General features: G+C 36.8%; 1 protein-coding gene across 1 annotated transcript in view; it reads right to left on the bottom strand.

The window, feature by feature from the left end:
• The window catches only part of LOC139703056 (zinc finger protein 420-like), a 236,252-nt gene that overhangs the window by 56,316 nt on the left and 164,082 nt on the right, over nucleotides 1-15,854 (bottom strand). The gene's annotated exons all lie outside the window — the stretch shown is intronic.

Genomic DNA, 15,854 nt, shown 5'->3' with positions numbered 1-15,854 from the left:
CTTATATTTCATTACAGATGCAATTTGTTACTAAATAAAGTGTGAATTTCTTAATGTGAACCTTTTCATGCATTTAATGATCTTATTAGATCACACATCTCCCACTATTCACTTTGCTAATGGATCGATGCAATAGTAAAACCTTCTATTGGGTAAATAATGCTATAAGGTCTCCATTAATTATTTCATATGTTTAATCAAGTATTATTTGGAGAATATTATTTATGTAAATTATATACTCTCTTGTTTGTAATTATGGGAAAATTAGGAGACTTATAGGAAGGACCTAGGGATACTAAAATAATGCCCAGATATCCCTAGTTTGAATTATGAGTTTAACATTTCACCTTATTGAGTAGCAGTACACCCTTAGGGATCTATAACTCTGGAGAGTTATACAAGCTCCCAATCAGGGAGAGAAGAAAGACCCAAGAGACTAGGAGCCAACGTGTGTATTCAGGCAATAAAGGAGGGTTGCTGAAGGGGGAAATAGTCTTAATGATTCCTGGGGAATCCACATGATCTATAGGCCCATCCTGACTCTTGGACTGAAGAAATCATGCAGTTCCTCATGAATTCTATGACTTTCATCACTGAGGTGACTATACTCACCTCTAGTGTAGGAAAAACATCACAGTTTGGGACCACTTCTTTAGTTTTGGATACCCAGTAAAAAAAATAACTAGAAACAAGTAAAATGATGACTGTAAAAAGAAAAAGACATACTATAGGAGCACTTATGCCCCCACATTTTTTGTTCCATTATATATTTTGGTTTTGTAGATCCTTTGGTTCTACTTAATAATTTACAATATAATGTTTGTTATACTTATTGGATTATATGATAGATAGCATGTGTCATGGTCTCCCACAACCCTCTGCAACCCAGTAATTATAAGATACTATAAAATAACCATGTCCCTCCTCAGATCTTATAGCTCCAAGAGCCCATGACACCACGGAGAGAGAAACACAATTTTGATTGAAATAAACCTCTAGACTCTCATCTACAAGTCCTGTTCAAAAAGTAAAAACACAATATTCTCTTCATATGTGAGCCTTTTGGGTCAACAAAACACCACCCATCAACATTTCATTTAACTTATTTTGGGAAAATAAATATTGAAATATAATGATAAGTTCTTGGAGAATAATATTCACACCATTCTTTATTCCAAAGGGTAAATATCTAGGTTTCATGCTTATGTCCACATTATTTTATGCAGAAAACTGGCTTCATTTTATATATGAGAGTTTAAACTATTTAAAAGGCCCAGAGGGAAGATTCAGTGCTAGAGGTCTAAGGAAAATACTAAAGATCTTCCCTTTTCTTGATTGAATGATATCTGCAATCCTTGATGAAACAGCTAAAGAATGATTATTTCTCAATGCATCTGGCTTGGTGGCTCACTCATTGGAATCCCAATTTATTTAGTCATCTCAAGGCTATCATTCCCTCCTCTAGGATCTGACCTGTTCGTGGGAGGACTTGGTGTTCTTCAGGGGATCACCAGGTCATGCAAGATGTTAGAATGAAGTTTTCTTTGTTCTAACTTGTATTTATTTGGCCTCACTTTCAATACAAGTTAGAACAAGACTTCAGACTCTCACCTGTGGAGAGGATGCTCTGCCCAGGACTTCCCAGTCAGGACCCTGAAAAGCTCTTTGGGACTCCCCAGTACATAGGTTCAGTGTTGGAGTTTTCCTAGTCTGGCAATACAGTTGCCTGTGTCTTTCACTTTTGCTTTCTCTCTTGCTTTCATAGTATTACTCAAGGAAACACTGTCTGGTGTGAAGAGAGTGTCTTCCTTATCTATTGAATCTGACCTGCGAAGTTGAGCAGCTGCCCACATACTGAATGTCACAAACACATGTATGTGTTATCTAATCAGTAAGTAATGTATCTTTCAATTGCATGATTTTTTATTGCATGGGAGAGGAAATTGAGAATGCTTTCTTTGAGTACCCACAGCACTATTCATAGTATTCATAACACTGCTATGTAATGTTTCCTCTCTGCTCAACTTGTAAATATTGTTCTTATGCTGCTTTGTAAAACAAATAAAAAAGAGTTGTAAACAAAAAATTTTGTGATTATAGCTAGTTGCGCAGACTGACTTGGGCAACTCTATTTACCATTGTTGTTTTGTATGGGCTCAAGGTACTCTTTTATACTTTTATTTAACCTTAATGACATTATCATTCATTGAAGAGTTTTTAACTCACAAACCTTCTAGGTATACAAATTTTCCCTTGTCATTTTAAAAATTTCCTACTCTTTTTAGGTATACATGATAGTAGAGCAAATTTTAACATATTATACATGGAGTAAAACTCATTTTACTTAGCATTCCATTCTTGAGGTGTACATGCTGTGAACTGTCCCTGGTGGTGTATTTATATATAAACATTGAAAAGTTGTGTCTGATTCATTCTACTGCCATTTGTATTCCTATTTCCCTTTTCTTCCCTTCAATCCAACTTTGTCTAATCCACTGAATTTCTATTCTCTCCCCCTCCCTTGTTGAGTGCTTTAGCATCTATATATATTATGTATTATATGTAATGTCTGTTTCATTCTTCTCTCATTTCTATCCTCATATTCCCTCCCCTCCCTGCACTCCTCTCTACTTAATCTAAATAACTATTCTTCCCCACCCCCATTGTGAATTAGCATACACTTATCAGAGAGAACATTTGGCCTTTGTGTGTGTGTGTGGGGGGGGGGGTGGCTTATTTCACTTAGCATGATATTCTTCAACTCTATACTTTTACCACCAAATGGCATAGTTTCATTCATCTTTAAAGCTAAGTAATATTCCGTTGGTGGGGGAAATTATACACACACACACACACACACACACACACACATATCACATTTATCCATTCATCTGTTGAAGGAAACATAGGTTGGTTCTATGGTTTATCTATTGTGAATTGTGCTGCTATAAATATTGGTGCAGCTGTTTCCCTGTAGTATGCTGTTTTTAAGTCCTTTGGGTATAGTCCGAAGAGAGGGATAGCTGGGTCAAATGATGTTTCCATTCTGGTTTTTCAAGGTGTCTCCATACTGCTTTCCATGGTGGTTGCACAATTTTGGAGTCAATCTCATGAGCAATGTGTGAGTGTTCCTCTCCCCCCCCACATCCTCACCAACATTTATTGTTGCCTGTATTATTAATGATTACCATTCTGACTGAAGTGAGACAAAATCTTAACGTAATTTTGATTTACATTTTCCTAATTGCTAGATAAGTGGAATATTTTTTCATATATTTTAATGGATTATATTTCTTCTGTGAAGTTTTCTGTTCAGTTACTGAGTCCATTTGTTAAACGGTTTTTGTTGTTGTTATTTGTGTTAATTTTGATTTCTTTATACACCCTAGACATTAGTGCTTTTTCTGAATTACGTGTGGTAAAGATTTGTATAAAATCTGTAGGTTCTGTCTTCACATTATTGTTTCTTTTGCTGAGAAGCACCTTTTTAGTTTGAATCTATCTCCTTTATTCTTGATTTTTAATTTTTGTGTTGTAGGGGTCTTGTTATGGAAGTCAGATTGTGGACCAACATTCACCTCAGATTTTTAAATGGTATCCCAAGTTCATGAATGTTTCAGTTTTATTGTTTCTCTTACTATCTTGCCTTATAGATCTACATGTTCTAAAGAGTCATGAAATGATCTAGCTTCTCATACATGATTTTCTGATGACTATTATTTTTCAATATGTAGCTGCAGATTATTTAAAATATAAATCTACTATTTCAGACTTTAACTAATGCACATACATGCCTTGTGTAGGAAATATCCCATCAATAGATCAACATCAAATCTATAATATATACATATATATAAATATATATAAAAGCCTGGATTCAAATGCATGTACAACCAACCCAGAGCTTGGCCCATAACACTTATTCTATACTAGTTCTACACTTTAGAACCCCCATGAAAGCTATTATAAATCCAACGCCTGAGACTCACTCCCCAGACATTCTTCTTTTTGAGGGGGGTACGATGACGAAGATTGAACTTGGGGGCACTCAACCCCTGAGCCACATCCCTATCCCTATTTTATGTAGAGACAGGATCTCACTGATCTGCTTAGTAAATTTTTTTTCACTGAGGCTGGCTCTGAACTCATGATCCTCCTTCCTCAGCCTTCCAATCTGCTGAGATTACAGGCAAATACCACTATGCCTCAGAAAGCCTTCTTTAACTGGTTGGAACCCACTTGTTCAGTATGTTTTGGCCTAATCCTCACAATTGGAGATAAAATTATTTTCCTCTTTATTAAAAATCAGGGCTACAAAGAGATTGGACTCAACAACACCTAGTTACCCAGCAATTCCACATTACAACAAAGGTGTGGTCTGCAATTCTCCACCTCTGCAAAGAGCTCTTCTTGGCTCCACAAAGTTGGGAGTACTGGCCAACCCTCTGCCATGGCTCATTCAGAAGCCTCTAATGAAGTGAGTGTATATGAGGGACAGTATTCCAGGTGGCACGTTAGTGATTAATGGGCTATGCCAGGGAGTAAGGCGGAGCCTGATTCACCAAAGGCACAAAACTTTCATGTGGCTGGTCCAGGATGGGGACTGCCTGAGGGGATACTTTCCCTCTGCCCTTGATGTGTCTTTCTAACTGTTCACATGCTGAAATACTTGTTCAATGACTTGCACCCTTTTCCTGTTTTATGTTTCCCTCTCATCTGGCTTTGGAGGTCTCATGCTTTGTCAATTATTTTGACTTTCTTCTTCAGTTTTCCAACCTCCCTCATCCCATCCACGTGGAATTTCTGTCTGTGGATATTAGTTTTCATTTTATATATTTCCATTTAGTCCAAGTTTGCAATTACCTCCAGAAGAAACAAATGTTTCATTCATTATCATGCTTGTACTAACCCTTCCTATGTTGATAATGGCAGTGTTCAAGAACTATCTTCTGATTTCTACAACTGGAACATAAGTGGGTCTGCTTGAAATGACTGTCCTTTCTTTTGACTCCAGATAACGGGGATCCTTTTTTAATATAGCGCTTTAATGCTTTTATGTATGTTTATATACAGTACCCAGGAGACTGAGCCTGCTTTTTACATGGTTTTCTCTCAGAGAAGGTGGAGTTGATCATGTTGGTTTTTAAAAAATGGACTCCAGCTCGGACTCTGCCTCAGCTTTGAGTAGATTCCATCTGCCTGTGATTTCTACAACATGTGACCTATAGCTCTTCCTCTTCTTTTCTTATTTTTAATATTTCACTTAGAACTTGAGCCACAGGACTGTCACTTTCAAAAGGATGATGGTTTCATCACTAACCCCAAGAAGGTGTGCTCCATGTGCAAACTAGGAAAGAGGGGCCCATCACACACTTCAGGGCTTCAGGGAAATTATGGGGGTGCCAGGAGTCCCTCACATCAAAGTAGAGGCATTATAAGTTGTGGAACAGGTTTGGACTAATTTGATTTTAGGACCAGAATTAGAGTAATTTAAGTTTCCTTATCAACATGAGAAAATAATCTCAATCAAGATCCTTTTCCAGATCTGTCCAGGAAACATTAAGTGTTTGAAGCCCAGATCTCTTGGATTACTGTTATCCATCAGAGAAGACAATAAAATTAAGAGAGATGACATGTCCCACCGGGGAAGCCACCATTCTGTGTTCTCCAGTGGGAACTTCTTGCCTTTCTACAGACATTAAAATTACAAATCTGCAGAGACAGAACTTAAACACATGCTTTCCATAAAACTTGCAAGTGTTTGTGCTCTGCTCAGCTTATTCAGGTGACAAAGTACCTCTGTGTCTTCAGATGCAGAGTTAGTGAGGATTCTAAAAAGGGCATTGGATGAGGAAATTCAGTCTACTAGTGAGGTTTCCCAGTAGCTTCTTTGCTTCTCAAAGAAGCAAACATCTTTAGAAGACAATATCCTCATTGCACCATACCGAACATGGTCCTCTGAACTCATTAGGACTGTTGGAGCCCAGAGGACCATGTTCTGTATGGTGTAATGAGGATATTGTCTTCTAAAGATGTTTGCTTCTTTGAGATCCTGCTAAAATGAGTCAATTTTTCTTATAGGGAATTCCAGTTTTACTTTTTCATTTTTCAATTTAATAACTTCATGGGACATAACTTACATATGGTATGTCATGTAGAGATTTTAAACACTACTAAATTGTATACTTATTACCAGGTAATTAATACGTTTTAATATTTTGATTGATAATCTTGCTTTGGTCATCTTCATAACTCATAGAACAATAATGGTTTGAATAATTGTACATTTTGAAATCTTTAGAGGGAAATGAGGTTCTGTGTTCAAAACCTCATTTTATAGAATGGAATCTCACATGGTTAAGAACTTTCAGTTGGTAAATGTCAAACAAATGACCGTGATCAGAAGGAAGTGCATTAAATATTTTAGAAAATCAAATAAATATTGTGGTAAGTTCCAATTCATGGTGCCAAATTATAGGCCTGTGAATATAATTCACAAGAATTTGGAAGAATATTTTTTATGTATTAGTCCATTCTGTTTTAATCACTAAAAACCTTTTGCAAGATCTAATAATGGAAATGTGTAAATTTAATTTTGCTTAGAGGAACATTCAGAACACTTGAAATCCATCCTGCCCTGGTCACTTTCAGATTTTTTCCAAAATTCAATTTTTCATGTCATTAGCATGCACAGATAAATGTGACCCTAAGACACACAGAACAAGATAAAGCAGGAAAGCTGAAAGCAGACTTTGACTCTTCCATCACAATATCAGTCGGGGAAAATGGACCCTCCTGCAGGATAGTGTGGATTTCCCAGTAATGAGAGCTTGGGGTCTGCAGAGAAGACAATGGGATCTCTCATCCCTGAGGATGTCCAGAGAACATAGTAGAGGAGAGTGTGGCTGTGGAGTCTCTAATCAAGTCCTCCAGAGACCAATCAGGAAGCAGGCCTGGTTTTATTGTGCAGTTACCATGTATATGTACTCAGGCAGTGCCTAAGCAAAATATAGACAGCCACCAATGTAATGTCTGCTAACTGTCCTTGCAGTGAACAATCAAAGAGTGGGACTGCAACACATGGCCTCGTGCCCAGAGCTGTGCCGATAGGATAAGCAGTTTGCCACTCACACGCCTAGCATGGGGAGTGGCCTGCCACACAGACACCGTTAAACTATGCCCTGTATGCAGTACTCCATGCACTTGTGCCATCAGAGAAGCACCTCTGGGGCTTCTTCTTTCCTGACTTTAAAGAACAATTTCTCTTCTAGTTCCTTTTCTCAGGAGAAATTTAAAATAATAGTAATATAAATATCATAGATGTAAGTGTGAACCCTGAGCTGTATTTTCAAACCCTGACAATTTACAAAAGCAACCCATCATTCTCATATCTTCTTCTCACAAAGAGCTGCCATTCATTCAGTCAAGTATTGCCCAGGGTTTGCTTGTCGTGTTACTGGAGGGTGTGTTTTGCAGCAGAGGGGCTGGGTGATGGTGTCGCCCTCTCTGAGGTGTCAGTCATTTCTCCCTAGTGATATTTATAGATTCCCAGCACACAAAGAGCCACAAGTAAGAGGTTTCTGCTGAGGCTGACATCAGTCCCAAGCCCACTTGCTTGAAGCAAGACCAGTCTCAATTCTCCATCTCCCTTTTTTCTGTTTTTATGTTACTGAATATGAAGGGGACATGGGGAGGGTTGGCTGTAGTGGTGAAGCTGAGCTGTGAGATGAGGACAACCCCAAGCTGTAAGTCTGCACATGTGTTGTTAGGGGTGACAGATCCTATTTCCTCATCCCTTATGAACAGGATGGTGCTCACACTGCATATGGGAAAAGCGATGTTTCTTCCTCTCACTTTCACCATGGAATGTGCCCACCAAGAGGATCCAAATAACCCTAACTTACAGTGGGGTGTCCTTCTCCTATAATTCTCTCTACATCTGTCCTGACCACCAGTCCAGTTCATGTCCACTGCCTTAGCAGTCCTCACTAGATGGTTGCGACACAGATGATGGTGCATGTATTATACAGCTACCTCTGACTTTAGTGACAGCACCATATCTAACATGACTCCTTCCTGGATCCAGATACTAAAGGGAGTCCTTACTATCAGCTCTAACAAACTTACTTCTGATTTTTTTTGAAAATTTCTTTTTCATGTGTGATCTGTTTTTTCTCATTTCCTCAGTTGGCCATACCTTCTTCTTTCCACATGTGAATTCTTCAAATGTAACCGATTTCAGAAGTCTGTGTTAGATTCCCTGTGATTTACATATCCTTCCACACAGAATGCCCACTCTAGGGGGCAGTTTGATTTCTCCAGTGCATAAAGGACATGAGTGCCCAGTATTATAGGGCATCCATGGACCAAGCTGGAAGCATCACTCCGTAGACCCTTGTTTGAGGGGTGTTTCTCAGATTACCTCCCTGTTGTCAGAGACATTGTGTTATGTCTCATGATCTCCTGGACTATGTTGTGCCAGGCTTAATGTGCACAGCTGGGAAGGTACATAGCTCAGGATGGACATTACTATAGATATTTCTTCACAACACTACCATGGTACATTTACACAATTTTAATCATATATACTTGATGCACATCATTTAGGGATGATTGTGGTTCAAAACTGGAGCTAGCAGAATGACCAGACTGTGCTTTCTCCTGGCACTACCTGTATGAAGATTAGTTCTCCTCATTATTGCATGAAATTGTGTCCCTTTCTTTGAAGCATACTATCAGGAAAGGGTCTAAGTTTTTCCCAATACTGACATAGAAATTTACCATCAGAAAACAATTTTCAAACAGTTTCAAGGTAATGAACAACCCATCCATGAGTTCTTGACTATTACTGCAAATTCTTGGCACCTGCACACTCCAGTTTGTATGACTTCAGATTCCTCAGCTACACTGATCTTAAATTCATCCAATGGCCTGGAGACACGTGATTAAAACATGTCATTTATTGAGTGTTAGAAAACTTGGATTGTGTAAGATTCAAATGTTTAAAATGAATTAAAGCAGATTCTGTGTGTCACAGAAAATTGATAGAATGCAGTTTTTGGTTTTAAATTTCACATTTGTTTTTGTTGTTGATACAAGGCAATTTTAAAATCTTCCTCCTTTCCTTTGTTCCACAGATTGAACCCAGGGCACTTAGTCATTAAACTATATCACCAGCCATTTTTTTATATTGGAGGAAAATCTTGCTAAGTTACTGAACTTTGGCCTTGCAATTCTCTGACTCCTGAGCCAATGGGATTTCAGGCTTTCAGCCTCACCTAAAAGAATTTTTAAGTTATTTTTTTACAGGCAATTTCAGCTTATACTATAAAAATATTTATATAATATTTGACTTACATAAAATAAATTCATAAGAATTGGCATATGCCATTTATTTATAGATCTCACCAAAAAATAACTAAGGTCTAGTGATTAAATGTGAACCCTAATATATTGGGGGGGTACCAGGGATTAAACTCCTGGGCACTCAACCATTGAGCCACATTCCCACTCCTATTTTGTATTTTATTTAGAGACAGCATCTCACCAAGTTGCTCAGGGCCTTGCTGTTGCTGGATTTGAACTCACCATCCTCCTGTCTTAGTCTCCCAAGGCACTGGGATTATAGTTTACAATTTTTAAATTTATATTCTTCTTTTCTGGATTTACCATGGGAGACTGTCTTTTTCTAGTGACTTTTCATATTTCACAAATCCTGTATTTTGGAACTCACATGTTGAAGCTGAAAAAGTTGATCACAAAGAACCACAAATGAGAAAAGCTTTTTATATCTGTTTTAAGAGACAGTTGGCAAGGAGTGCCAAAAAGCAGTTAAAAGGAAAAAGTAACTCTTAGGTTTTATAACCCATAGTTTTAATTGTACAAGTAATTTTTAGACTGTGTACATTCTAAAAAGAGTTCACAGGTTTCAAACATCAAAATGATATTTTAGAAGGTAGAAATTGCACAGATTTGATCACTACACACGTTCGATTAAAATACTGGATCCTATATGTAGATACCAATTAAAAATTAAACAATAATTAACACTTCAAGTCAAAATAAACAAAGATGGCTGGAAATACAAACCATGCCTCAATAGTAACCTTAAATGTTAGTGGCTTAAACACACCAATCAAAAGACATATGCTAGTAGCCTGGATTTAAAAAAAAAATCCAACAATATTCTGCCTCCAGGAGACTCAGGAAAAGACAGACTGAAGGTGAAAGATTGGGAAAAAACATACCACTCACATGAACCTTGAAAGCAAGCAGGGGTCTCCATACTTATAATAAATAAAGTAGACTTCAAGCCAAAGTTAATCAAAATAGATAAAGAAGAACATCTCATACTGCTCAAGGGAACCATACGGCAACAAGACATAACAATCATAAATATATATGCCCCAAACAATTGTGCACTTATGTTCAAACAAACTCTTCTCAAGTTCAAGAGTCAAATCGACCACAACGTGATCTGGGGTGACTTTAATACACCTCTCTCACCACTGGATAGATCTTCCAAACAAAAGTTGAATAAAGAAACTATAGAGCTCAATAACACAATTAATAACTTAACTGACATATATAGAATATATATCAGACCGGAGGAGGAAGCCCGGCACTGTTCCAGGCCAGACGAGAGGAGGAGGTCCAGCTCCGCCCCATGCACTAGTCTGGAGGAAGCCCATCAACCCTTAAAACCCCAAATCAAACTTTTATTCATTGAATATTAACAGTTTTCCCATTTTGTTTCCATGATCTTTTTTGCATTTTACTTTCACCTTTACTTTTTACTTTGCAGTGAACAATTCTTTTGTTAATACTTTCATTTAGATTATTTTTCCTATATTTGTGATTTTACACTTTTCATTGCTACTGTATATAATTTAAATGATTTAATGTTGACCATTTAACTCATGACATGATTGAACTAATTGTTATGTTTCATTAGTTCATGTAAATTGCCAAGAAACATTATAGAAATAATAGTATCATCTGCATATGCTATTTGATTTTTGATGACAATCCCGTTTAATATTCTCAAACAATATTTAGAAGTCAGAAAAGCATACATTTTTTTTTTCTTTTTCTAAAACTAAATTGTGAAACATTTCAGTTCACACCTTTAAATATGAAAACAGTTCATAGCTGCCGTTAAGAGGATTGAAAAATAATTTTCCTCTGGTCATAATTGGCCATAGGTTTTACAGTAATTTGGTAAGTGATTTGCCAGAGCTTTGCTCTATCAAAATGATTTTTGGAAACTTCCCATATGATAATTTCCCTCTTGGTCATGAAGTCCAATCATTGTTTTTGTTGTTGTTCTCAGTTTGCTAGGGGTTTTGAATATCTCTGTCAACATCTATAAAAAGATGGTCTGCAATTTCCATTATTATGCTGTGTTAACTGGCATTTCTGGCCTTACAGAAAGATTTAGTCAATTTTCTTCTTCTACATTTAGACGTGATCATGAATAATTGTTACTGATCCTTATTACATGTTTCATAGAAATCACCCGTGAAGACTCCTTTTAAAAAGGTTATTACTGTTTGTTTTTTTGGTGGGTCAATATTTAGAGCTGGGTTTTTGCCAGGTTGGCCTCAAATTCCTTAGCCTAAATCCTCCTCCTGCTGTGGCCTCGAGGTAGTGAAGACAAGTGGCATGTGCTCCCATATCAGCATAACTGCAAGTATTTTTTAAGCAGTTGTAAAGTTAAATGTTGATTTGTAGGTCTATTTTATATTTCTTTACATCTGGGTCTACTAATGTATTCTATTGATTTCTGAAGTAATTTTCAAAGTTGATGATTATCTAGTAATTTATCTATATTTTGTTGTTTTCCAGGCTCGAGACTTTCTTGGCAATTAAGATGGAATTTTGAGGAAGCATAATGTGGGAAAATGAGAACCTGGCATTTTGAGAATTGATCTCAGGATGGCCTGTGCAGGATGGAGAGGGTGCACCCATAATCCTGTGAGACAAATGAAGCAGAAAAGCTAAATTATCATTTTATGTAGCCTAATACGTGATCTTGATTAACTTTCATATGTCTTTGTACACTTAGGGCAGAATCTAAGTATTTTACCATATTTAAATTAGGTAATGAAGGGTTTTTATTAAATTTTGGTGAGTTGTGTAAGTTTTATATATTTTGGATGTTGAGCTTTTATCAGACATGGGGCTGCAAGAATTTTCTTTAACCCACAGTCTACTTTTACATTTTATTGGTTGATTTCTTGGCTATATAGAAACATTTTTACCTTTATATATTCTCAGCTGTTTTCCTTGCACATTCACAGCATGTTCTCCTTGCACATTCTCAGCATGTTCTATCTAAACCCATTGCCAACACCAATTCAAAAAAAAATATCATTTTCTTCTGGAATTTTTATGATTTCAGTTTATATCACAATGAGAAATAACCACATGCTTGTGGGCTCATTCCTCAAAATGTTGGTAGGTAACACATACTGCAGAGGATATGCAGAAAAGGAAACACTTGGACATCCTTGCCAGGAATGTAAATTTGAATAGACATTTAAAAAAAAAAAAAAAAACTATATGGGAGTTTTTCAAAAAATTAGACCTAGAGATGCAATATGACCCAGATATTGAGAATGCCTGTATTTTTAGGATTCTTCAGAAAAATAGAATACATAAAAAATGTACATGTGTATACAGAAGGGAGCTTATTATATTTACTCACATAATCATGGGAGTAATAGTCACCAAATGTTTGCCTACAGGATGGCAACACTGGGAAACTGGTAACAGCTCAGTCCAAGAAGCTGGAAGCTTCACAATATGTGGAAGCAAATGAAAAAACTGTGGTCCAGGACAGAGGACTTAAAACATCCTGGTAGATGAAAAAACAAATAACCTGATCAACAAGTGGGCTAACGACCTAAACAGATACTTTTCAGGAGAGGATATACAATCAATAAATATATGAAAAAATGCTCATCATCTCTAGGAATCAGAGAAATGTAAATCAAAACTACTCTAAGATATCATCTTATTCCTGTCAGAATGGCAGCTATTATGAAGACAAACAACAATAAGTGTTGGCGAGGATGTGGGGAAAAGGTTCACTCATACACTGCTGATGGGACTGCAAATTGGTGCAGCCAATTTGGAAAGTAGTATGGAGATTCCTTGGAAATATGTAAATGGAACCTCCCTTTGACCCACCTATCCCTCAGCTCAGTCTAAGTACAAAGGTTTAAAAACATCATAATACAGGGACACAGCCACATCAATGTTTATGGCACCACAATTCACAATAGCTAAACTATGGAGCCAACATAGATGCCCTTCAGTGGATGGATAGTTAAAAAAATGTGGCATATATACACAATGGAATTTTACTCAGCAATAAAAGAATAAAATCGTGGCATTTGCATGTAAATGGATGGAGTTGGAGAAGATAATGGTAAGTGGAGTTAGCCAATGCCCCCCCTCTAAAAACAAAACAAAACAAAAAAAATGCTGAATATTTCCCTGACATAAGGGGGCTGACTTACAGTGGATTATGCAGGGGGAGCATAGGAGGAATAGATGAATTCTAGATAGGGCAGAGGGGTGGGAGGAAAAAGGAGGGGGACGGGGATTAGCAAGGATGGTAGAATGTGTCATACATCCAAAATACATGTATGAAGACTTGAATTGGGTGTCAACATACGTTACATAAAAAAAGATACAAAAATTGTGGTATATATGTGTATTAAGAATTGTAATGCAAAAGAAAAAAAGAATAGCATTAACTTACATTAGGTAGAGGAAAGTGAAAGGAGGGGAAGGCAGGGGATGTGGGTTAAGAAAGAGAATGAAACAGACATTATTACTTTATGTATGTATGACCCATGTGATTCTACAATATGTATACTCAAACAAATGAGAAATTATATCCCATCTATGTATGATATATCAAAATATATAAATGCATTATACTGTCATGGATAACTAACTAAAACAAATAAAAATTTTTAAAAAGACCCCGGTAGAGCCAATGGTGCAAGTCCACAAAGGGGACTTCAAGAAGCTTGGAGCATAAGCATGTGATTGCTTCTCTTGATTTTTTTCCAAATAAAACCTATTGAACACCAATATATATGTACATTACAGGTATTCCCCATGCTTTCTGACTCAGCCTTCTGGAAGCACACTCACAGACACCTGCAGAGATCTTCCACACCAATTCTCTGGGTATCTCAATCCACTCAAATGGACAGCTGAATTAACCACTTCAACAATTGAAGGAAATAAAATCCATCTTTAGGAATATCTACCCTCCCAAGTTAACTGCAGTACTATCCACAACCTAAATTTCCAAAGAGTAACTCAGGAAGAAGAACCTATGATATATTACAGATAATAGAGAAAGAGAGGTTTATCATTGTGTTTACACACAAATGTATCAACATACATATATAAACTTTTCAGTTTTTTTTACAATTATTTTGAGACAAGGTCTTTTAAGGTGCAGTGGGTGTCACCAAGATGCGAGGCTGGATCCAAGATAGTGATTCTCCTGCCTCAGCCTATCAAGTCCCTAGCATGATAAAAGAAATGTGCCTCCACACCTCACTTACTACTCAACTTTAAAATAAGGATGATGTATATGGCAGTGTTGCCAAAATTTGAAGGGCAGCCTTAGTAGTTTGGTAACATTCTGTCTTAAAACTGAAAAAGAAAATGATGGTGGATCACTGTCACTGGTAAGGCAACCCTGGGTCGAAACCCCAGAAACAAAAGAATATTCTCCAATAACACAGACAAGTTGGAGGACTTTAGGATAAGTGAGATGATCCAGATGAAGAAATACATTGTATACTCTATTTTCAGAGCCTGGAAGAAAATAGAATGGACGTGTAGGGAGAGCCAGGTTGTTATCAGGAAGCATCATCAATAATATTGCATCATATACTGGAAATTCCAAAATACAGCAGGATTGTGTTCTTAGTGCAGAATTTGATAATTATGAGAGATGATGGGCTTTATAATCACATAGCAATTGAACATACTTATGGGATTCAGAGTGATGTTTATATATATGCATATACATGTATTCATAATATCGAAACACCCTCTTCTGCCCTTGATGCACCCACACACTCCTCAGCCATACTAATCACTATTGTACTTGCACATGATATTATATTAGTTAACATGAGATGTGACACTATTGTGTATTTCTTCACTTAGCATGACATCATCCAATTTCATCTATTTTGCTGACCATTAGAGGAGTTTGTATTGATGGCCAAGTAATACACCATGGTGAATATATAATATACCTTCTGGTGGATATGTTCAATTGCTTACCTACATCACTGGCTTTTCTCTATATCTGTATTGTTAAACATACTGTTATTCAACTTGAATTTATGTAACAAAAGAAAGTGACAACTACAATAGAATGAAGAAACTGGGAGTGTGGGCACATACCTGCAATCCCAATGGCTTGGGAGGCTGAGGCCAGGAAATTCATGAGTTCAAAGACAGCCTCAGAAAATTAATAGCGACCTATACAACTCAGTGAGACCCTGTTTCTAAAAAAAAAAATTAAACATGACTGTGGAACTGGACTTGTGGTTGAGTGATACTGGGACCAATCCCTTGTATACCCCACCACACAAAAAAAAGAATAAAGAAACTAGAAAACTATGTCCTAACCTTATTTTATTAATTGAAAAGAAATCAAGGCATAAGAAAAATTCATATCCTTTAAGTTTGTTAATATAAAGATAATAAGCTCTCTCTTTGAATTTTTCACAAAGTGCAAAAATTTGAGAGCATTCAGTAGGTTATATTACACGAAAAAAGTGCTCTTGTGCAAATTATGAAATAAA

This window comes from Marmota flaviventris, chromosome 20 (genome assembly GCF_047511675.1).
Source record: "Marmota flaviventris isolate mMarFla1 chromosome 20, mMarFla1.hap1, whole genome shotgun sequence".
Lineage (NCBI taxonomy): Eukaryota > Metazoa > Chordata > Mammalia > Rodentia > Sciuridae > Marmota > Marmota flaviventris.
The sequence above is the reverse complement of the archived record's forward strand: the minus strand, read 5'-3'. Positions and strand labels throughout refer to the sequence as shown.